Source organism: Haemaphysalis longicornis, unplaced genomic scaffold, assembly GCF_048455015.1.
Source record: "Haemaphysalis longicornis isolate Haplotype H1 unplaced genomic scaffold, Haemaphysalis longicornis Haplotype H1 scaffold_10, whole genome shotgun sequence".
In the NCBI taxonomy this organism is placed as follows: Eukaryota; Metazoa; Arthropoda; class Arachnida; order Ixodida; family Ixodidae; genus Haemaphysalis; species Haemaphysalis longicornis.
Window position 1 is genome coordinate 137,652,651 of NW_027526204.1, and position 24,511 is coordinate 137,677,161.

The window sequence follows — 24,511 nt, forward strand, 5'->3', positions numbered from 1 at the left end:
TGTTTGTTTTTTTGTTCCGTCGTCCTCCATCACTGGCTTCGGAATTTCCAAAAAGCGAGCCAAGAGCTGCCCATTTGTTCTTCGTCCCGACGAGAGGATGGTTGCCGGGGTCGGTAATAACTTGCAATGTTTGCAGTGATTTTAAGATGCACGCGCTCGCGAGCTTCCTGCGGCAACGCCGGCGATACCATGACGTGGTGAAGTTGCGTTTTCTGCCCGACGCCGGTGCCGCCCGCAGTGCAAAGATGCCTCGTCACGTCCGTCTAGACAGCCGATTGCCTTTGCTCGCAGACGATGCTTTAGCTGCAGCGCCTTTGGGACGCCCCGAGAACTCTCGTTCCTGTGTCTGGATTTCGGGCTGTTTTGCGTAGTTGCCTGCGTAGTTGCCTGCCTGTTGGACGTACCTTCCTCGATGGTGTGCGAGTTGCGCGGCTGTGTATTGCAGATACCGAGACGTGGTTCAGGCCGTTCCTTGTCGACTAAACGACGACTGTCAATCGTCGGTGGTGGTGCGCAGTTTCCGTTGGTATTCGCTGCCCTCTCAACTGGGTGAAGAGAACTTTCCTGACGTTTGGAGCCTTCCAAAGATAACTAATTAGGTTCCCCTTTCCCAAACCCGACGTTGGAGGGAAACTTTGCCACAACAAAGATTTTCCGTCCTGGGGGTGGCAGTGCGCGTAAGCTATGTTTTTGCGCCAGTCACAGTGGTGATGGAGGAGACTGTTGGTGAGGAGAAACCTAGAGGACATGTTTCTGGGACGTGTGCCCTGACTAATGCTGACCAATCATGATGATGATGAAATAAGAAGTTTCCTGCGGAAGGTGTGTGTAGCTCGCTGGCTCGAAGGATTTGATCAGCGTGGAACCAAGATTGCCGGTAAGCTTGCTATGTAAACCGTCATTTTTTCTCGAATTGATGTATGTTCCTATCATTGGAAATTAATAATAGCCACAGTAGGTGCAGCAAACAGCTAAGGGAAATAGCAAGGTTTTTCTGGCTGCAGTTTGTGGGAATTGTTGCGCTTGGTGTTCGTGACTGCGTTTGTGAATTCCCTATCATATATCGTATATCAGCAAATTGTAGGGACGCCAGGACATGGCGAAGTTGGGCTTAGAGTGCAACGTCATTGCGCCAGGTAAAGTGCTTCGTAAGTGGTGCGCAGACGCTTCGTCACTGATGTTCACACACGCTTTGGGTGCCTTTGTTTCAGGCTTCTCTGTCTGTCTGTCTGTCTGTCTGTCTGTCTGTCTGTCTGTCTGTCTGTCTGTCTGTCTGTCTGTCTGTCTGTCTGTCTGTCTGTCTGTCTGTCTCGTACATACGTACAAGAGAGTGCGAGGGGTGAGCAGGGGTGTCACCAGGGTGCTCGTTTCGGTGTCAGAACACCCCACAAAATTTCTTGAGCGCTGCACCTCTCTCCTTTCAGTCTTGTTTCGCCCATGCCATTTACATGTCGCATAAAGTTACTAAAATAAAAAAAAAGCAATAAGTAGAATGTCGGTTTATTCAAGCAGAGAAATTAGCAACGGTATGTTTGGGCGCATGCTCTCTTTCCTTTTTTTACTGGCGGCGCATAACACCCGCCGAAAAAATTAGCAGTGGCTTAGCTCGGCCATGCCAGGATATACGTAGCGTGAGCTAAGGTTCAGCTGGTTATTAGCTTTCCTGGTTGTTTAGGATTAGCTTGATTATCATACTTGCTGCTGCTTCAATGACACACACACGGTATACGCATTATGTGACACACGTACATTTATCAAGCGGCTCTGGCGCAGCGTCACCAATCGCCCCAGAGCTAAGCTGGTTCCACAGGCGCACGCCGGTTTTGCAGCGACGCACGAGCCATTGGTTCCACACCCGGCCACCGCTTGCATGATCATCAAACCAGTGGACCTGGCCGCCACGTGCGGAACGGAGGTCGGCGAAGACGCTGGGCGCGTGGTGTGTGTGAGGGGCGCCGGGAAGAGAGCAACGTTTTGTGCGCCATGGGAAGTCACTGCTCCTCCCGCATGCGCAGCACGGCTCTCCAGGAGCCACGCGAAACTGCTCAACCTCGGCCAGTGTAGCTCACGCTACAAAATATTCCAGGCTATGCCACTGGTGGGGAGGGGGACTAATGAGCGTGAGCGCGAGTGAGTGTTTGAGGTAAAAAAAATTGTTAGTGAGTGCAAATGAGTGGCGAACAGTTTTGCCGAGGTGTGGCTGCGTCATGCATGTTGCAGGCACATGTGCAGCATTGAAGTGGAGGCGAGGCTTCTATCTAAATATTGGCATTGCGAGCTTACGAGTAATCTAGTTCTATTCCTCCCTCCTTTCTCTTGTAAACTAATTGTTTTCTATCAGTCTACCTGCGCTTATTTTATTTTAACGCTGGAATTCGCATTATTAGAGTGCTCATCAAAGATTTGGATTTGTGTTTCTGCTAGTGAGCCTCCTCCATGAACGAGCAGCGGGATGATGTTATCGCGGGCTCTCGTTTAAATACTCGCTCACTCGTTTGGACAAATCACCGTACGGAGGTTTTCCACAAGTCCGATCTTCCTATTGTTATCTGTGTTGTAGCAAGGAACCGGGTGAAGCACCACAGTCCCTCGTGTGGAGGGGTTGAGATTGGTGTATCCTCCCTCGTTCCTCCCCCAGGGACGGGGGAAAGGCGATGGGTGCGGTGGGTGCGATAAGATCGGCGTGGGCTAGTGGGGGAGAGAGATGAAACGGCACCGCACACACCCAAACCAAAGAACGCAGTCTTCTTTTCTCTGCCGAGCACTTGTGCGATGCCACGTGGGTGCGAAGACCAGCAATTTTAGGAATTAAAAGCATTCAGCAACGCCAAACTATAATTTTAAGCAGAAAAATGCCAAAAGACTTTTAATCATACAACATGATGTGTAATCCTTCAGGCCACCATTCGTCCAAATGATACGCAAGTAAAAAGTGTTGCTTATGTATTTGTCTTTCTTCTGGAGTAATCGCTGTGGGTGTACACCTACCGTTTAATACAGAACAAAGAGCTGTTCAAGCTTCTCCTCGTTCTCCGGTTGTCACCGGGCTAAGGTTCATGGGTAAGATGCAGACCCATAACGTAGAAGACAAAAGCGAAATTAAATTACAGCAGGGTAAAACGCTGACCTTAACTTGTCTATAAAAATATTTTGAAATAGGGCTTCGGCGCTTCGGTAGGCCCTCTGTTTGGTTTCACAGTGCAAAATAATGATTCTACTGCAACCCCAAACTGCTCGCTTCGCGGGTTTCATAGACACTTAAAGATAGCGCCATCTCAGATATGGCACTGTTATCTGGGAATTCTCCCGTGCAGGCGCGTTGTCCGCTTTGTGCCGCGTAGGATACCGCGCATTTCGTACTGCAACGCCTCATGCTTCCGTGCGAACGAAAAGCGTCGTGTGATGCTAGCTGAAGTCGCTATTTTCTGCCTCATAGAAAAAATAACTTCACGAGGTTCTTCAGTGCTTCAAAGTCGCCACTTAAGCGGACGATGTTCAGAGGGGATACCTGACATGACTCTGTCGTGTCACGTACGAGTCCTGACTTTCCTGACGTCCCTTGCAAGAACGTCAGAGCCTATCACACAAGCCGAGCATCGTAGCACAAACCGTCATTCTGCGTCAACCAGCGTCACGGGTGCGCTTCTATTTACCTGCCAATCGTCTACGCTTGGGCCGACGCCGACTGTGTAATAGTGCCTGTCGGGTCGCCAGCTTTCCAAAGGAAACAACAGTGGGGCTACGTAGTTCGGTCGCTCATCTGTGGCGTGGCGAGCGAAAGCGGGCGTCCCGCCTTACGTCACCGCCCGAGCTTGGCCACGCAGCTTATCTTGCTAATAAAGCATGGATAACATGGGCGCGTAGGAACGCCACCTCGCAACGGCTGTGCAAACACTGAAAACTGTTTCTTATAGTTTCCGCAAAGTAGTGCTGCCATGCGTGACACTTGTTTTAGATGGTAGCACAACCGAAGGCTGGCGCACGACAGGGAAAAAGCAATTTTGTTATCAACTGTTCAGCAATCCTTGATTCCGGCGTTGAGATTACCGGCACCGCGGATTCGAGCCTGTGTCTGGTAGATCAGCTGATTAGGAGTCTATCGTTTTACCCACTGGGCTACGACCGTGGTTTTGCACCCGAGCGTCAAACGGCTTACTCACTCGGCTGTGACTGTGAGGAGAGGAATCACGCCACCTCCTCGACACAGAACATGTGATAGGGTATGCCTTGCACCTGCGTGCTCCTATCTGAAGTGTGCGCGTTGCGTTCGTTTCTTCTGCTTTTTCGATTTGCTTCTTTCTTCGCCGTTATAGCCACAAAGATGTAGTAAAAGTTGTTGCGGCAGCGAATAAGAAGCAAGTCGGCTGCAATCGTAGACTTAAACCGTCGTGATGGTTGTATAGGTTTCGTACAGCTTCGCTACCTTCAAGTATTACGCGTTAGTGTGAGCTTCCTTCATTTTTTTTTTCTGTTGACAAGAAAACAACGTTTTGCAGGCAGAGTTGCTTGGCCTACAGGGAAACCAGTCAGCTCCTCGTACGAGTGCAGTCCCGATATGGGCAGCCGAATGACTTTTGGTGAAAAACCACTATACGTCGTCCCTAAAAATGCCGTGATAATAAAGCCTCCTCACGATCATAATTTCTGAAGAAAAGAAATTCCGAGCCAGCAAGAAAGAGGATGACCGTTGCTTAGCAACGGCCAGGTGCATTGATTCTGAAGCCTCCTGAACGAAAGAGGGCCCGAAGAAAGAAATGCCCAGCCAGCAAGAATGGCGAGGGCTCGTCCTTGTTGATAGGCGGCGCCGAGGCGTTTTGGACGGGCGCAAAGTGGCGCACCTTGTGCCAACGGAGGCGCGTCCGTCTCTTTGTTCTCGTTATTTCCTTCCTTCTTTGTTTCACTTTCCTCTTCCGCTAAGTTCAGCTGTCTCTACATGCTGTCGGACGCGTGATGCCGGAAGTTTGCTCCCGATCGCGCTCGCACGACCACCGGAATAACCAGTGGAACGGCTGTGTAACAGAGGAGCTGGTGTAGGTCGAGTCTTTTCGTAAGTCTGCTGTAGGTCGCGCGTCACGGAGGTGGCCTCGCAGAAACCGGTTGCGGGCTCCTCTTCCTCCCGATAGGGCAGGGAGCATCCTGCCGCTGACGTTTAGCTGCCGATTCATTTGCGCTAAACGTAGAATGTGCGTGGTAACGGCACTGCCGTTGTCGAGAGCACCCTGGCCGTTGACGTTCGAGCTGACATAAGAGAACCACAGCCCCGCTTTTTAAGCAAATTTTACATTGGGTGGAACTGGGTGTAGTTTGTTTGACGGACAAGGCTTGTCTCTGCCATTAAACAGGACCGCCAGAACTGTAGAGTACCGTTGGCAAAAGGCTTGTGTATAACGCGCGAGCGGCGTTCTCCGGATTGCGCGAGAGACATCGAGTGAATGCCTGGTTTGAGACCGGTAGAATGTGAGCACACGCGGCCCGTAACAGCGCGATGGCTGTGTCACTTCTCGCTTTGCCCGTTGCCTTGGCCTCCACGCCTTGTTTGACCGTAATAAGCGCTGCATGCCTGCGCTGCCGGGTAAGGAAACAAAATTACCCGCTTTAGCGCGCGTTGTGCCAGTTTTTCATCCGCATTAGCTCTGGCGTACAGCTGTTCATTGTGTCATCGTTCTGCCAATACGCTGAATGAGTAAAGCGTGCACCACTATCCGGTTTCTGCGCTCGGCTTTGCACGTCACTGTTGATGGGCTAACGCCGCAATACTTAATGCGCTGTGCAAGGGATCACGGACAGATATCTAGTCACTCTAGAACACGGGCAGGGATGTGTTTTCGGCGATTGTTGTTCGTTTGTTCGCATACAAAAAAAAAAACTCCTGTTTAAATTGCGTATGGCACCGCGAAAATTAAGCCTTGCACGTAATAAACGCAGCCAACGCTGTACTTACAATCGCTAATCTCCACAATTGTTTCCCGGCATGGTAGCGCAGGCAGCGCTTCTCACGGTGAAAGAAGGTACGGAAGCCAAGGCTACGGGCACAGCGACAAGGGAAACAGCCATGGCGTTGATGTGGGTCGCGCATGCTCACATTCTACCTGTCTCAAACCAGGCGTTACCACTAGATGTCTCCCGCGCAGTCCGGGGCACGCTGTTCGCGCGTTATAGACAAGCGTTTTGTTGACTGTACTCAAGACGCAGTGCATTCCGAAGGTCTCATTGTGTGGCAATAGTCACATGATGCTCGCTTACCTTGGTGAGCATATACTCATCATAGCACACGGGACACAGCGCAAATGGTGGACATCCGTCATGTGGAAGGCCCACCAGTACACCTTAAGATTACAGCGCCAGTAAAACTTACTAGGTGCTCCAGTTAGCGAGCGAAACGTGGGATTGGGACACCCTGAAAGGTAGCAGCCGATGTGTGAAGTGTAAGACCGAGGTCATCGTCCCTTTTAAGGAGAGTGCTCATGGTCACCACTAAGAGGCGCAGCTGCGCGTCATTTGTTGCTGATGTCAGGGCAGATCGGATTTTGAGGGTGATCTTCCAGTGAATACATCACTTGTCAAGTTCTTTGGACTTGCCAATCTACTCAAAAAGGAAGGTTGCCCAGACATTTTTCAACGTACCTCCATAGCGCTGTAACCCCTGCAACAATCCAGCATACCGCCCCGGCAGAGAATTGTCTTGGGAACCACTTATGAGCATTATAATACTATAGCGCAAAGAACGGGAAACGAAGACAAGTAAGACGACGGTACGAGCGCTAACTTCCAACTGAAATTTTAGTCCGGAAAACTTGCACCTTTTATATGCACCATCACAAAAACCAAAAAACGTTCACCTCAGACAAAAAAATTGTAATGCTCACTTATGAGCATTACAATATACAGGGTAATCAAAGTTAAGTGGACATGTTTTCTAAATTTATGCGCTTAGATGTACGTGAAGATCTCCTCTGCAGTAAGGTTATGCGCCCAAGGGGACACAGAATGAGGTGGTAAATATTTATGTCGGTGGCCTAATTAATTAAAATTGAATAATGAACTTTATAGTGGCTACAGTAAGCAGATATGTTTGTATTGAACAGTTATACGCAATGGTGTTTCTACGCTATTTGGCGGAATCATTCTAGCCTGTCCGTACTCCAGCATATCGAACTGCGAAGTTTAATTTCCGTTCGCAAGATTAAGCATGCAAGGCCAGGAGAACCGGCGCTAAGTTCCTCCCTTTTGTGACGTGCGGTGTTTAGTCTGGAAACGGGGCGGATACATAAGCACGTGATAACTGCCCCTCTTTCCCTCTCGGCTGGCGCAATCACGGAACAACCGCGGTTCCGAGCACTGCAGTTGCGATTACGCAAGACAACACTGAACGGGTGCAAGATATCACTTTTGCCTATGGCTTCCTTTCGTTGTCAAACTAAACACCGTGCAAAGCAGGCACGTAACAGGGAGGAGCTTTGCGCGGGTTCTCGCTGCCTTGGATGCCTAATCTTGCGAACGGCCATTTAACTTTGCAGTTCGATATGTTGGAGTACGGATGGGCTAGAAGAATTCTGCCAAATGAAACAGTGTAGAAACATGATTCCGTCTAACTTTTTAAAGCAAAGATGCCTGGCTGGCCACAGCAAGTAAAAAGTTAATCAGTACATATTTATTAATTTGGCCACCGAGATCAATAATTACCACCTCATTCTGGGTCCCCCTCCGTGCATAACCTCACTGTAGAGGTGGTCTTCACGTAGATATAAGTGCCTAATTAAAAAAAAAAACCTATACACTGAACTTTGATCACCCTGTTTATGTCCCCACAACCACTTATAATTTCTACGAATCGACGCCGCTCGCTCTGAGCTTAAATGCATGCTATTCTTTACGTGCAAGTGTGGAGAATGAGGGACCAGCGTACTTTCGGTGCCCCACACGCCTGGAAGGCGTTGCGCAAGCAACCGTGCGCACAACGATGCGCACTGACCCAGACTATGTTACATAACGTGTGTGCATGCTGGTTCGGGGGAGTGGGTTATTTTTCCAAGAGACAGCCACCGATTATTGCCCCGATTCCGTCGCACTTCCTCATACGTGTCAGCCGTTGTGAACGGGACCTTCCTTCAGCCACGGCTATTGACCAAAGCATCGGCGACCGCTGCTGAGAGCTCGCGCCGGAGGTGCACGCGCCGCCGGCGATACTTTCTGAACGATCACCCAGTCCTGGAAGATTGTTCCCGGCGTCGGTCTTAACCGTCCGCCTTCAATTGTTTTTAGCAGAGAATAAACGGCGGTTTTGCTGAACCACTGCTTCAGCGTGCGCTTCTTGCAAGTAGCAGCAAGAGAGTGCTTCAAACTAGATTAAGGAATCAGCAAAGTTTTTAATGCGATAACATTAAATGGCCCAACGACCAGAAAAGCCACCATCTGTCGCCGCCGTCTGTAGCAGTGAAACGAATCTTGAAATGGGCGCGGGCGCATAAAGATAAAAGTAAAAAAAATAAATTGAGAAGAAATAAGAGAATTCGGGACTTGAGGTGAATCGAACCTTGCACCTCTGGAATGAGGTCCGAGCACGCATCCTCGACACCACCAGATTTTTCTTGTCTTCCAGAAAGTCTTTATTGCACTACAATTCAATGTATGAAATGATATTTGCAACACATATCTACAACTATGTATAGATACGTGTGAGTTGAATACAAGATGGAGCACAAAACTAAACACAATGAACAATCACGTACATTTGATTGATTGATTGTGGGGTTTAACGCGCCGACGCAACGCAGGCGATGAGGCGCGCCGTAGTGGAGGGCTCCGGATTAATTTTGACCACCTGGGGATCTTTATCGTGCGCCGAAATCTCGTACACACGGGCGTTTTTGCTTTTCGCCTCCATCAGAAAAGCGACCGCCGCAAATCACGTACATTTGGTTTAATACGGGAGCAATGATGAACGGGGATCTCAGTCAGGGCGTGGATCATTTTGGTCGGAGACATCTTTATGTTTATTGATCATTTGACGAAATTGTGATCTTGGAGAAGTCGTGCGTTCAGCGTGTATATCCAGCATTTGCGTTTTCCACAAACTACGCAAAGCGATTAGGAAACAAAATAATATGGCGCTTCATTGACATCGGGGGATACAAGATACCTTAAACTACCATGTGGGAATTCACTCGTCATAGTGAGATACCCCAACAGCTTTGTGGATCTAGCTGACTTAAGGTGGACCCAGTAAATGCTTTTGTTACAAAACGCCGACAACTGGTACACGCAACTCGACGTACAATGAGTTTTACATTGCTTGGCCCATTGTTAGGTTCAGCATTAAGATAACCACAAGGCTGAATAATGGCATAACAACATACTACCCACTCAGGTGGATTAGCCAGGGCGAATATGGATGCCTTCAGAAGCTCACTGCTGATTCAACAATTCCCATTTGGCTATGATGTCAGCATAACCAAGCAAAATCCTCCCATACCCACTCAGTGGAACGGGAAGCGGCCATGTTAACTGCCATCAAAGGCTCACGGCAGATTCACCAAAATCTTGTGGGCTACAGCGTCACCATACACAATCAAAGGACACTCTGGGGCGTTCAACTAGGCATTGTTACTTTCGCATCCACAACTCATTACTGCTGAGGTGTCTTCGGCCTTCTCCCTTCTTAAAAAAAAGTTACAGAAAACAGAGTTGCTGTTCTAATACGCGAAGACAACCGCTGTGCGTGATTCAACGTGGGCATGCAAAATGGCTCCGCGATCATGCAGGCGTGTTGCAGGTATCAGGGCCGTGCGAGATTTCACGCGCTGACGCCGTCCGCCTATCTAAGGTGTCTCGCACGCCTGCCGATGCTTTAGTTTGGCATAAACAAAGCTCAGCTTAGGCTGAGTTACAAGGCTAACGCTCGAAGGAGTCTTGAACATAAAATACACGCTTGGCCCAAGAGAAAGATCAGCTGTCAGTGCCGTACAATATAATCTGTTTCGGTCGTGGGTCGTGTATCCCTACTTATGGTGTGTCGGCGGCGTTCATGTTGAAGTAGTGTATACAGTAGAGGATACACACATTGATTGCCGTTGGGAGATTCGCATTTTGGTGCGACTAATTTGCTTAAACTGGTGCGAAAGAACGTAGCGGCCGAAAAGAGAACAAAGACAGGGGCTGATTTGCGCAGTTACGGGTCAATAAAGTGTGCACCTGTAGATTGCCGAGCTATGACCAAATATACTGATTATGATCACTTTAGTGTTACTGTTTAGTGTCCCTTTAGTGTTACTGTTACCGGAATGTGACGTGATATTGCAAGCGGGTTTACATGTCGACGCCACTTGAACGGTGTTGCAGGTGACTTATTTATCGATAACCAGTGTTGCCTCGGGGTACAAGAAGCGTTTGCTGAAGGGAGTGATATTTGTAATTGCGCTTTGGTGGTTTTGGGTAGCGAAGTCCAAATAATAAACTATTACTTGAAGTGAAAAGTGGGCCTGTTGGTACATGATTGAAGAAAAACAGCACAAAGAAAAAAACAGGGGTAGAGAGAGAGAACGACGAGGTCGGTGCAGTCCTTCTCGTCCTCCCTCTGCACGTCCTTGTCTTTTTTGCGCTGTTTTTCTTCGATTACTCAAAGTAGTGGGCTAAGTTACGTCCATCTTGAGAACTGGATTCTGGCTCTCCTTCTTCTTCTTGAAATGGGGGAGTCTTGGTGACAGCTTTGTTGAAGAAACAATCCCGTTTTGTCTTCCCGAACATTCACTGTGTGACGTCCGTTGACCTGCTCATCCCGACTAAGACCACTAAGGCAGATATTTCTTCCAGATTGGCTCTTACTCTAACGCGCAAGAATCAGGTTACGCTTCAGTGCAGCTGCTACTTCCTTGCGTGTGCGGACGATCCTTGACGAAGCCATGGGCCTCCTCGATTATCAGTCCCGGATCGTCCACGGACTGCCCGAGGCGCGATCCCGCGCTCGATTTCCCCATGTATTCCTATGGAGCTTCCGGTCCGAGTGCAGTCCTCGGACTGCCTGCGGACCGTCCAGGGCTGGTAAATCGACGAGGCCCCATATAGCTGCCTGATTCTGAGGCATGCCAAGTGCCTTTTTCTCCTCTCCTCTTATATCCTAGCTTGCGAGCCCCGATCGGCCGGTGTGAGTGGTGATGAGTCATCGCTGTCTGGTTGGATATAAAGAGCTCTCCTCTCCAGCTTACAGATACTGCGGCCGCAGCTAGTTGACGCCGACTAGCCGGTACGAGCGCTGGCATAAGGGAGAACTAAACTTGAGAACGAACAAGGCCGCGTGGGCAACGATACCTGACACGCAGACCTAACAGGTTCCCACAAGGCTGGAGGGAGGCATTTTCTTAGCTGTTTGATAGAGAGGGACAAGCGGGGATTTTGAGATGCTTCCTGTTCACAGTTGACGCTGTAAAAGACACAGATACCAAGATCACTAGAGAGGGCGCAGAAAATCAAGCCGTTTCTAAAACAGCATTGTCAGTCAGAACCCCCACATGCATCAGGGCTTATATAATCCCAGTTCTCAGGCAGTGTGTGCTTCCGCCAAGTGTAGAACTTTGTTACCAGAAGCAGGAACAATCCTCCCAATAGAATAGAATCATTCCGCTTATCTTACAGTCTCTACAACCTACTTGCTGCGGCAAAATATGTGTCCTACTTTTCCGCAAAGCTTAAGAAAGACCGTAAGTGCACGTCGCCTAAATTACGTAGAATTTTTTTATTGGCGACGAGGGCGGAATAATCAAAAAACGGCATGCCGGAAGCCATTGTAGTGATCGCCTTTCAAAAGCACATCGAGGCACCCGTCTATTTATAGCTTCTTCACCGGCTTTGCGGCATCGGGCTGTCTACGAGCCTTTCTAGGCTCTCAGGCCAGGTCATCGTTAACTGAATTACCTGAAAAAGGTACCCGATGCGGTGGGCTAAGAAGTTGGGCTGCTGAGCCCAAGGGCACGGGTTCTATTCCGGCCACTGTGGCTGCTTTTCTGATGGCGGAAACAAGTGAAAACATCGGTGTGTCGAGATTTCGGCGCACGTCAAATATCTCCAGGTGGCCGAAATTATATCCGCAGCTCTCCACCACGGCGCGAATCATAACCCAAGTTTAGCTAATACGCTTTAAACCCCACAATCGATCAATCAACCTGTAAAGGGTGCAGCACAGCACAAGAGGTGCTATAGCGGTGAAGCCAAACGCACTCTCGCTACTTGCACTACTCGTGCCACTCACACTTCGCACTACAGGATTTCGCTTCGGGAAGGATCCAGGGAGTCTGATATGTGTATGCCTGTGAGCCAATATCGAATAATTCCCCCAACCTAAAAAGGCTTGGAATTCGAATACAAGCGTCGGACAATAATTCTGACAGCGTTATTTCTCGATACACTGGAAGATACCTGAGTGGGCGTCTAGAACGTTTTAAGGCGTGCAAGCGCCCAATTCATCTGCTGTCGAAACATTGGTTTCGTGCAACGAGGTTTGGAGATTATGACATTTTTGCTCATATTGGCCAGCAGATGACGTAAGTAAGCTAAAAAAGGTTGCGCCACTGGAACGGATAAGCAGTAGTTCCATCAAACCATGCCATGATTTAAAAGATGTACTGGATATTGCTTCTCCCTAGCGGAACATAGGCAGGTCAAAATCGTGGTGCTTCATGCTCTATCCATGAGCTAAGTGCACATACCTGAGAAAGGCACTAATTAGGGGTGACACATTTCAATGACAAATTGAGGGACACTGTGAAAACCCGATGCTGTTCCCACGTGGAAGAATAGAAAAAAATTTGATGTTGAAACGAGGCACTTATTTTCCTTTGAAGCATATTCATTTAAATGTCCTAATACTGTTAAGGAGGAGGCTAAAAGATGGACGGTGAGTAAGATAATTGATAATGGCACCCCTTTTGTACCGGGTTGGTAAAAAAATCCACCTTGCCTTTTTGAGAAGTTAGCTCAAGATATGTGCTTTTTCAGCTAGCATTGGTTGCGCCGATCCCATCACACTATATACTAAATATAGCTACGATTGTGATTGTGTACCATGCCACCCATTCCATGTCTGGTGACTCTCGACACTCGGCCTCGTAGTTTCAACACCGTATGACAAAAGAACAGCAACTAACTTCGGGATAGATGCGAAAGGCGAGAGCACCGCTGTGTGGCAAAATATTTGCGTCGAGTAAATGTCTCCACGGAATTGAAATCGCAGTCTTGTCTTTCATTACGTTTACGTTTACGTACCATTTTGTAAAACGTGAACTGAAACACAAACTTCGTTTTTCTCAAACCTGGGAGTCTTAACTGAGCAGGTTTAAAGATTTGCTCGCTCAAACAAGGATAAGAATGTGGAGTATTACTTGGTAAACCAATTGGTAACAATGTTTTAAAACAACGTGAGCTTAGATACGTTTGTACTTCACACAAAACCCAACCACAGTGTCATAAAAGAAGACATGAGGTTTCATTTAAAGAGCTTGATTGTAAGGTCTGAAAGCATGCTTTTGTTTTATCAACATTGATTTGCGAAGTGATACAACAATACGAGCTATATGTGAGCGATTCTACTTGAAGTACACTCTAAACTTTTTTTCCTCCCATATACTCCATAGAGGTTCTTTTTCGCCTGTCCTCTAGTGGTCCTCCTTGTAGGAGTTTTTTTACTACATGGAACAGGGAGGTTTTGTTTACCTCCTCAAAACAGGGAGTTTTTAGGTTATAGAAAGGAGGTATTTAGGGAGTGTTAAGAAATGTTCGGGAGAATTTAAGGAGGTCAAAATGGAGTATTCTTCACTTCCTGAAGGGCGTTTTTAAGTGATGTTTATGGAATTTTTAGGCGGTTGAATAGGAGCCTATTATGGCTCCCTTTGGAAGTACTTATGTTAGTTTAGGGGCGTTTTTAGGAGGTTCAAGGGAAGCATTTACTTCTTTTGAATGGAGTTTGACGAAAGCTTGGGGAGTTTTGTAGGCCTTCCGAAAGGAGGTTTTCAAGGCCACAAGGGAGAATTTCTAGTTCCCTGCGGGAGTACTGATTTCACACGGTTTTTCTCGATTTCAGGTTTATTTCGAACGAACTATCGCAGACAAGTTTACATGGTACATGGTGTACACAAGGAGGTTCCGAAATAAATACTTATGGCGTCCTCATATTAGAAATCACAAATGGTACATTGCTAAATAACACGCCAGTTAGGAATTGAAGACAGCAATACGATGCTAGTTGAACAAAACGTAGAAACAATATTACTACAAGAACTGGAAATACGCGAAAAACAAAGATAGGCACAAACACAACCGCATGGTAAGTGAAATCATTATAGAATACTAGAGGATCGAGAACGCGTCAGTACTTATCAGAACTTATCAGTACGCATCAGCGCTCAGTACACAGTGAAAAAAAAATGGATGCAGTGGTTTACAACAACAACAAAAAAATTCAGTAGGTGGTGAAATGAGCGAGAGCTGTCTGTTAGTTGAACAAATTGTAGAAACAATAATAATACAAGAACTGGAAATACTAGAAAAACAGATAGGCACAAACACAACCGCATGGTAAATGAAATCATTATATAATACTAGAGGATCGAGAACCCGTCAGTATTTATCAGAACTTATCAGTACACATCAGTACTAAGTACACAAAGTGAAGAAAAAATGGTTGCAGTAGTTTACAACAACAAAACAATTTTTCAATTTGTCGTGAAATAAGCGAGAGCTGTGCAACGATTTGATATTGAAAGGTAACAAGAATTTTGTAGGTGGTAAAGGCACAAGAGATAAATGATGTAGGAGACAGACTGCAGTGAGATGGCTATGGATAAATGAGTAATATAAAGAACGAAAAATATGCTGCGGAAAATACCAGTGCGTTTTGATAAAGACACAAATGCGCCAAGAAAAGTGACCGAGTCTGACGGGTTAATTGCAATGATATAGAACAGAATAGGTGGTATCGCGACAGCTTCTTTAGAGTGAGAACAAAAAGCCATGAAAATCGTGTTTTTCGGATAATTTTTAGTTGCTTCATTTCGCACCAGTTGCCAATATTATTTAGATAATTGTTTCAAGTTAAATTAGTTTGTTAATATTATTGCTTCACTGAAAGATAGCTGTATTATGAGCATACAGAACGGCCCATCAAATATCCCGTTTTCAGTAAAAAAAAGAAAAAAGAAAAAGTCAGAAATATAATACGGAATTCTTTTTGACTACTTTCCAGTGATTACAGGATTGAAAACAAATATTAGTGAGCGATATTGATGCGATAAAAGTTAATTAGTTCTAAATCCTTCACACGTGGTTTGGCGCAGGCAAGGTCCAAAAAGCCATGTTCCACAAACGTTAGAGCTCTGTGTGCCTTCTTGGGATATTGAATGTTGAAAATCCAGAACGATGCAAACAGACTACACAGTCCTCCCAGTAAAGATGATGCAGTCAAGACACGCTGGCCATCGATGAGGAGGCTAACTTCCCCGTTCACGGAATGCAGGCAGGGAGTCAGAGGAACATCTGCCTGAAAAAGCAAAAAAGAAAAAAAAAATACCCCACACGTAAAATTAAAAACAGACACTATGCTTAAATGAACTTAATTCGGTACAGTAATAGAATTGTAAGGCCAGGTTCCCTGCGAATTCCAGTACCTAAATTAGGAATGCAAAGGCTTCATAAAACCAAGTGCCAGTACATTAACCGTCGTGGCTTTTGCAGCAATAAAAAGATATTACTTTCGCACAATATACTCGAGCACAACTTTAAATGACAGTGAAGATAAAATGCAAGTCTCTGTAGGTTGATAGATTAGTTTTTGTTTTTGACTGAAAAACACTTTGGTATTGCATGATTTGGTTAACTGCTGTTTCTTGCTTTAAGATGCCAGCTTGCATCTATTCAAGTGAGTGGGCACACAGTTAAAGATGCAATCCCTTACACTGCCTCTGCCCTACCATGGTGGCTCACTTTCATAGAAAAAGTGGAGCTTTTGCGAGCTGGACGGCTGTTGCAAGCCGTGGCAATACTCACTTCTGCTGGAGGGGCCAACTTGGTTTCCGAATGCAGCCTTGCCTTGTACAGCACAGCCTATCCTGCCTTAAGATCTATGAAGTCATTCAACTCGATCATGTATCAGGATCTGCAGAAGAAAATCGTGTCAGCAAATAATGAATTCATGCCGGACAGGCACCCACTGTTTCAGTTATACTTGCAGATACCTCCACCTATTTCCCTCGTGGTGTTACATCCAAAGCTAATTTGTTGCGGCTTGTCTCATCAAGTATGGTCATTTGTCATAACACAGCTAGTCATACAGGAAAGTCCTTCACTGGGTCAGAAAACACTTTCTTTTTTTACAGTAGTAATAAACTAGGCGACTCAGTCATCCGTATTCTGACACCTTAATATTCTGTGTCACCGAGCTGACAAGCGTGATTGGTGCATAAGGTCATTTGTAGCCGCAACCGTTACTACAGCCTTGTTAGCTAACGTAAACCTCGTTCATGGCACCAAATTACTTGTGATTGCATGGCAAGAAAAAAAAAACAGCTGAAATGGAAACGCTATTCTCGCAAACTTACCAACGCTGCATGCCACACACACCTGCCTTAGTTAATTTACCGTGATTATAGAAGTTTCCGTCACGCAAAACCACAGTGCACTTTTTGGAGCTGCAAGCTCCGTGTCAAAATCGAGTGCCAGATGAATCGAGTAATTTTTGTGTATGGTCTTACTATTGATTATGACAAAGTTATTACCAACAAAAGATGAGTGTGTACATTGTTCTTCTAAAAAAATGATATCCTTTTTTATGCCCGGCAGACTTGTGTCATGCTACGGCAAACTCGGTTCTCTTCCATAAGGGCATGAATTTGTGTTTTTAATTACGTGGCCTTAGCTGGCGACTGACGGGCCCCGATTGTATACAGACCCCTCATTATCATCCGAAAGGGAATACAAACATTTCGGTTTCGAACCACGTCGCCGTCGTGGTCCACACTATATGCATTTAATCGTTCGATAAGCTCATAGCATCTTTTACGCATGTCACCGTTTCCTTAATAGGGTACGCTGTTAGATGTGAAGAGTCGACTCAAGCGAGCAAACAACCCCACCGAATCTACAGGGCACAGTTTTCGAAGGGGGTGGCCGTCTGATCTGCGGCTTTCGCCGACCAGAGCGCTAAGAATGAGTCAGAGCCTTGAACGAAAACAACACAAAGACTTATATTTGGACAGGCAAGCCATCAGGAGCGTTAACAAATAGATATTACAAAGTAGAGCAGTTAACTAAAAAGAACACGAGCAGTTCGATGCATATGAGAGACAGAGTCCCACAATATTCACCGACCGGGCCCGACGATGCACCGCTGTCGGAGGCGATTCGGCTACCTGAGTAACCGTCACGTTGCTTTGAAACGACGCCGCGCGCGACAAACGATTTCATATCGAATGCCCTGTTACAAACCGGCCTACAAAAGAATGCGAATGCATACCCCAAAAGCCACAAACAAGTACAATAAAACGAGTGTGCGCTTTTTTCTTTTCAAGTCCCACAATATTCACCAACGGGCCCGACGATGCACCGCTGTCGGAGGCGATTCGGCTACCTGAGTAACCGTCACGTTGCTTTGAAACGACGCCGCGCGCGACAAACGATTTCATATCGAATGCCCTGTTACAAACCGGCCTACAAAAGAATGCGAATGCATACCCCAAAAGCCACAAACAAGTACAATAAAACGAGTGTGCGCTTTTTTCTTTGCCCGTGCGTGTACGTGCTGTGTGCGGCACGGGTACTTCGCAGTTAACCCTATCCAAACGTTTGACAAACGCATCGACTGATGAAAGAGCACTTACCAGCGAGCTGTCCACAGCTGTCGCCATATCCAAATGTTGTTAGCGGCCGTTCGTCGTGTGACAGGGGCACATAAAAATCTTTCCACCAAATGGCACTACTAGTCCTTCTCAAATAAGAAAAAATGATGGCCCAAGGCGAGGCGCTTGAAGCTCCGGCCGCACCAAGTCACCGGCCGCGCTGCATTGATAAGCACGGAGGCTGTTTACATCCGGGCAGCAAGTCGTGCCGCCAGGGCAAGTTGAGTCGCTGCAGTCGGGTGCGTTGGTGCGCTGGCACGAGAATTTAAATTGTCTATATATGCGCAAGCAAGCGAAGCAGATGAACATTGCAATTGTTTGCAACGGCGAGAACTGTCTCTTTGTTAGCCGCAGAGTTTGACAACATCTACCGCCAAAATAAACAGATTGAAACAACACGGCTGCGCTGTCTGCTTGTGATCGCGCTGGCTGAAGCATCTATACGGGTATACGTACGGTATCGGTTTTGTAGCTGCATGCAACTGTCACGTCCTGCTTTCTCGTTCTAATTAGCATTAGTCCACGGTTGAAGTGCTGACACACGGAAACAACACAAGACTAACATGGCGACCGCCCGCTTGAGATGATTACCCCAGATGGGGAGTTTATTGTGGACGTGGTTGTTTACAAGGGACCGAACGCCATCTCACAAATGGTGTTATGTCGTTCTAAATCCTCCCTTTTGCTACACGGATGGGCAGCGGTACTACCATGGAGGTTCGTCCACTTGTTTAGACCATGCCTAGGGAGTACATTTTTTTGCTATAAGTACTTTTCAGGGCACATTACTTGATTAAAACTCCATTTCCGGCTAGTTTGCGTTTACAGTGTATGTGTAGTAAAATTGGTAGAACAAATTTGTATCATCGGCGTGTAATCTAATATCTGAGGTGAAAACACGAAGAAACAAAGGGCCCAAAGAATAGGGCACTGAGCATTTCATTACTGATTAGCTTGTAGCTGCATTACATTACAAACAACATTTGTGCCTGCAGTATACCCGTGCAACGAAGTGAATAAATGTCCTGCAGTTTTAGCGTGATATACCTTTCAATACTATACTAATTTATAGGAAAAAACTTCACCATTGACGCTATTGAATAATTTTTTACACATAAAATACTTCGGTCATACATTCCATTTCTGTTAATAGTAATTTAATCTCTACACTAAAGTGAACTTGACGTGACTTCATGATTTCGTAAATGCGCGGGTATAAGCAGCCTTATCAGAGTCACAGGAAGAAAGCTAATGATAGATCCAATAAACGTGATATAACACGTATTTTATTAATGATCTTCTTGAAATAGTTAGTTAACGAATGAAAACTCGTTTACACCTGGAATTATACAGCAACTGTGCTACATGCACGAAGGTCTACAGAAATGAAAGGATTCCTTTGTTCTTTGTTGCCTGTTTTATTACGTCTTGTACCCTGACTTACACCACAACCAAGCCACAGGTAAACGTAAACAACTATGATTAGCTTGACATAGAAGGGAAGGTCTACATATACAAAAAAAAAAAAAAAACACAGCCCGGGATAAAATGCTGCGATGAACCTTGTTGCGTGCAAACACAAAATGAGCAGCTTTTGTTTTTATTAAGGCTGCTCGCTGGTAAAATATCACTTGGAAGGCGCATAAGAGCCATCACGAACGGGCACACGGTGGAGTACAAGAACCACAGAAGGTGGCTAGCTTGTGAAGATGGGGAGAAAAAAATATCACGAAGTCGGTTATAATCTAACCCGGCATCGCATGTACATTTTTTTTTTCTGAATGTAGGGTCATGAAAAAAGGTTCGTGCTTTAGAAAATTTTGTTAGGATGAGTTTTAGTTTTCTGCGTGAAAAGCAGACAGGAAGGACCTTCGGCATTCGGTTGATGTTTTCGCGAAGGGTGCCCTGTGCTTTACGGACTAGGGTAGCGCAAGCTTTGAGGACGTAAGAGAAGACGCAGCAGAAGGCTTAATAGTCTGCGTGTAGGGCTGATGGATAGGAAGACTAGGAGAAAATGGGACGGCCGAGGCAGTCATAAAATCCCACGCTTAAGTCAACAATTTTTCAGTTATGGCTTTGCAATTTTCCGTGAAGGACGAGGTAACAATCTTGGCGAGACATCGCTGTACAAAACCACAGCAATTTTTCCGGGGCTTAGTAGCCGAGCGCAAAGAACTGGGAATTCTTGCTAGCGTTTATCTTGCTTTCCTGCATGGTTTCCTTTGGGCTTGCAGTCAGGTAGACGTTTCGGTCGTCGCGCGACGAAAGAACGCCGTTGTCGGGAAGAGGTTTCATATACGGCGGCAAAGGAGCAGCCGGGGACGCTGCTTGATTTCTAACTCACTCGGTGGCGCTTGCATACTGGATAGGAGCCCTTTTCTGAAAGCTGGGGTGAACATATCGCTAGTTCGATAGTTCGACGATGCATTATGTGGATTCAAAATGTTCGCGGTTATGCCATTATATGTGGGTGAGGTACGAATATGGAATTGGGCTCTTGCTCTTTCTTTCTCAAGATGAGTCTTTTTGGTCTGCAGGTTGTCCCAGAAACGCGAGTTCCGAATCCACCCTATATTCTCACTTGCCGAAATAAACCGTTTAGGTAAACGTTGAGGTTTCTTGGGAACAGCTCATGTGCTTAGCCGCATTATGTAAAATGCTTTTCATGCATTCGATCCAATTTTCTGTATTGAAGAAGTGCAACTCAGTAAAGACGCGGATTCTGGTCATTTATTTGATTGATTGTAGGTTTTGACGCGCCGACGCAACGCAGGCGATGAGGCGCGCCGTAGTGGAGGGCTCCGGATTAATTTTGACCACCTGGAGATCTTTAACCGAAATCTCGTACACACGGGCGTTTTTGCATTTCGCCTTCATCAGAAAAGCGGCCGCCTCGGCTGGGAATCGAACCCGCGTCCTCGTGCTCAGCAGCACAACGCCTTAGCTACTGAGGGATTCTGGTCATTGCTATGTGGAATTTATCGATTCCTACTCAAGACAAAGTTTAAGTTCACATCATCGTGCATTATATTGTTTGTCCGACATTGGTAGGGGAGTTACTTGAGTTGATTGATTGATTGCGGGGTTTAACGCGCCGACGCAACGCAGGCGATGAGGCGCGCCGTAGTGGAGGGCTCCGGATTAATTTTGACCACCTGGGGATCTTTAACGTGCGCCGAAATCTCGTACACACGGGAGTTACTTGAGTATTTTTTATTTATTTAGTATATAAAGTAATCAAAACGACCGACTGAAAAAGTGAAATCAAGTATCATCGGAAGGTACAGGACATGAAAAATGTTGGTGACGGCCACTTTAAACATAATACAGTCAGTAAAATCGATTGCCGTTGGTTCTGCATAGGTGCATTCAATTACCCGGAGCCATCTTCTCCATAATCTTGCCAATACTGCTAAAAAGTGTTATTGGTCGGCAGTAGCTCACGTCCGCTGGTGGCTTGCCCGGTTGGAGAACTGGTCTCACAAGCCCGATCTTACAGCTGGCTAGTACCCCCTGAGCTCCAGGAGTTATTGTATATGGAGAGCAACTGCTGAATGACGTTCTCACCGAGATGGACTAAAGTGGAGTAAGTAATCTTGCGGCGCCTCGTGCTGACGATCGGTATAGACGCTTTAAAGAGCTCCCTCATGATGAAAGGAATTCCAAAATTATAGAAATAGACGTAGAGAGTCTAGAAGTAGCAAAAATAGACGTTACAGTACAGGCGGAAGGGGAAGTGATGTGACTGCATTTCTCGCTAATTACTTTTACTGCAAAGCAGTATACGTGGCCGGAGCTCTTTCTGAGGAATAGTGTTTCTTCATTTTAGTGATTTTTTTTTGAGAAATTAGTTGAATGTGTTTTAGTCTTTGAGATTCAGAGCCATACAAGTGCACTGTTACAGTGTCCTACAGGGTCGTACACAGGAATCCTTCTGCTAAGAAGTAGTGTCCTGTGTAGGCTGGTCGCTCACCCCTAGCGGGCTGAAAAACTCTATCAGGAATAAAGCACGACGACTTATTAAAGGGGCCCTGATAGGCGTTTTGAGTACACTAAATGAACTAGCGCAATCGTTAGATTGGGTCGTCAACGTCATCTGTGCCAAGTATTACACTTTTACGCGCAGCGTAAAGCTCACACTTTTGTTGCAAAGTTTGTCGCCATTTTCTCACCCTTCCCTGCGTGTTTTTGGACGCCGCCATCTTCACATCTCTACGTCATCGATACCCACATATTCGTCATGACGTAGAGATCCTGCTATTGGGCGGCTTTTTCACGCACTTCGGCAAAGAGATGAGTCGTCTGCTCAGCGTCGGCTCGCCGGCTGATCTGCCAGCGGAGTGCCGGAGTGCTTGGACATTTTACGACAAACGAAACAAGTGTAAACAAACGCTTGACTGTTTGTATTGAATGATGGCCATAACACGACATCGATATTATCTTACGTGAGTACATACCATAAAGAAAGCGTCGAAACCCCGTGGCACTTCTTTCGTGCAATCGCAGAGAACGCCCTGAGCCGAATGCTCGGGTTTGACGCATACATTTTATTCAACTTCAAAACAACCCAGAGATGCGTTTCGAATAAACACAACGTCACAACATGCGTTGCAAGTCTGAATCGCGATTGACAGACGATCGGTTGCTTCCTCCTGCCCATCGTAAATTCGGCACTCACCTCGCGCCCGGTTTGCGGGGACGAACAGCAAGTCACTTAACTCAGGCGCGCAAGCTGAGACGGCTTTTAGCCAGGCACACTGCCCATACCCCATGCGAGGTTGAGTCGTACGTCGCTCGAGAAAGATAATCCAGACCATGGGAAGCACTATCCACCCACAGAAGTACAACGTCGCATTTCATCGCGAAACGAACGCGTCCACAACACAGGAGGTGATGCGCGTGTGCACGCACGCGCACACACGCGCGCGCGCGCACGCACGCACGCACGCACGCACGCACGCACGCACGCGCACACACGCGCGCACACACACACACACACGCACGCACGCACGCACGAACGCACGCGCGCTCGCACGCACGCACGCACGCACGCACGCACGCACGCGCGCACACGCACACGCACACGCACACGCACAGCTTTGGTCGCTGCCTTGGCTTACCTGCAAGGTTCGTTCGGACACAGCGATGTTACGACGATACAAAGCTACGTGAGGGCGACGTGCTAACCACTTGACGTATTTAAAAACACAGGGTCAAAGAACTTGGTTCATCGGAAGCAAAAAAATCTTTCCTCCATCTCGCGCTACCTGCCGCCAAGTTGCGGCCTCACGTACGCACGCTGTTTTGCTGCTAATAGAGAGTTTTAGTACAGCGTTTGTTGCCTTTGCACACGCTAAACGCTAAATTTTTGCGTCCCGCTACGTAAACACCGCGAGGGAGTTTTGCGTAGCGACACGCTAATGCATACGGCGCCATCTGTCGAATGTTTTGCGAAATGACTCGCCGGCTGATCTGCTAGCGGAGTGCCGGAGTGCTTGGACATTTTACGACTATCCAAACAAGTTCAAACAAACGCTTTCCCGGCAGTGTTGAATGCAACACATGGGTGCAGCTTGTCAGAACACGGGTGCTCGCTGCTCGAGTGCGGCGCTGGTTTGCTCTGCACCTTCCCGTTCATCGCCACTGATAAAGCGATCCGATCCGGCGCATTTTATGCACGGGTTCTGTGTCGGTTTAAAATGTCTTTTCACAGCCGCCGGTAATAATTACCACCACCGCAAAATAAGACCCGGCACCAGCGAGGCCACATCTGAGACGGCTTTTTGGATAAACAGTGCGCGGCGCATCAAAGGGAACGAGCGCACGATTCTCCCCGGGCGGCTGCGAGTTCGCCGCCCATAAAAAATTCACGTGCCGCCGATAGCAACTGCAGCAACGTACACCGCGAAAGGGCAAGGCCAGACCGTACACATGTGGCCAGGTTTTTCGTTCGCTTTTACAGCCTTGAGCGGAGTGCGGGATCCATGTCCATGGTGTCAACTAAGATGAAAAGGCCGAAAGAGCTTGTCTGTAGCAGACGGCAGTCTGAGGAGCGCAATAGCGGAAGTACGTCATCGCTGAGGAGCGCAGCATCATGGGAGGGAAGGCTTGCGCGCCGAGGACAGGGAAGAAAAAGTTGAAAGGAAGAGAAAATACGGCGCGACGATAATGCGCGGTTTTTGATTTACGATTTATCAACTAATACTCATCGCTTTAACGAAATTCTTGCAGAAGGAGATTGCTAATACATTGCTTTATTTGGTTACATGTACATCTATGCATCGGTGGAAGGTATTTCAGGACCCTTTTTAAAAGCAAGCGGAAGGAAGCTTCCAGCCTTTAAAAAATCTAATAAAAACTGTTTCATAGCTGTTTCGCTCAAATTAAGTTACTCTACTTGATTGAAACCCTGCAGAGAACTTTAACTTCGCGAAAGACGGATACAAGAAAGGACACGTCCGTGTCCTTTCTTGTATCTGTCTTTCGCGCAAGTAAATTTTGAATATGAACCCCTTCCAACTCGCCCAGCTGTCTCTCATTCTCCTGCAGAGAAGAAATGTGGAGCGTGCTTTTTGGCATAACAGTTTCTTCGACATCAATTAATTTGAATTTCAAAGCAGATTCGATACGCCTGA

General features: G+C 46.9%; 1 protein-coding gene across 1 annotated transcript in view; it reads left to right on the forward strand.

Moving 5' to 3' along the window:
* The first annotated feature begins 331 nt into the window (after positions 1–331).
* Positions 332–24,511, forward strand: part of LOC144160122 (uncharacterized) — a 199,293-nt gene continuing 175,113 nt past the window's right edge. Inside the window, exon 1 of the mRNA XM_077691725.1 lies at positions 332–877. The gene's annotated coding sequence lies outside the window, so the exon portion shown is untranslated. The remainder of the gene's footprint in view (positions 878–24,511) is intronic.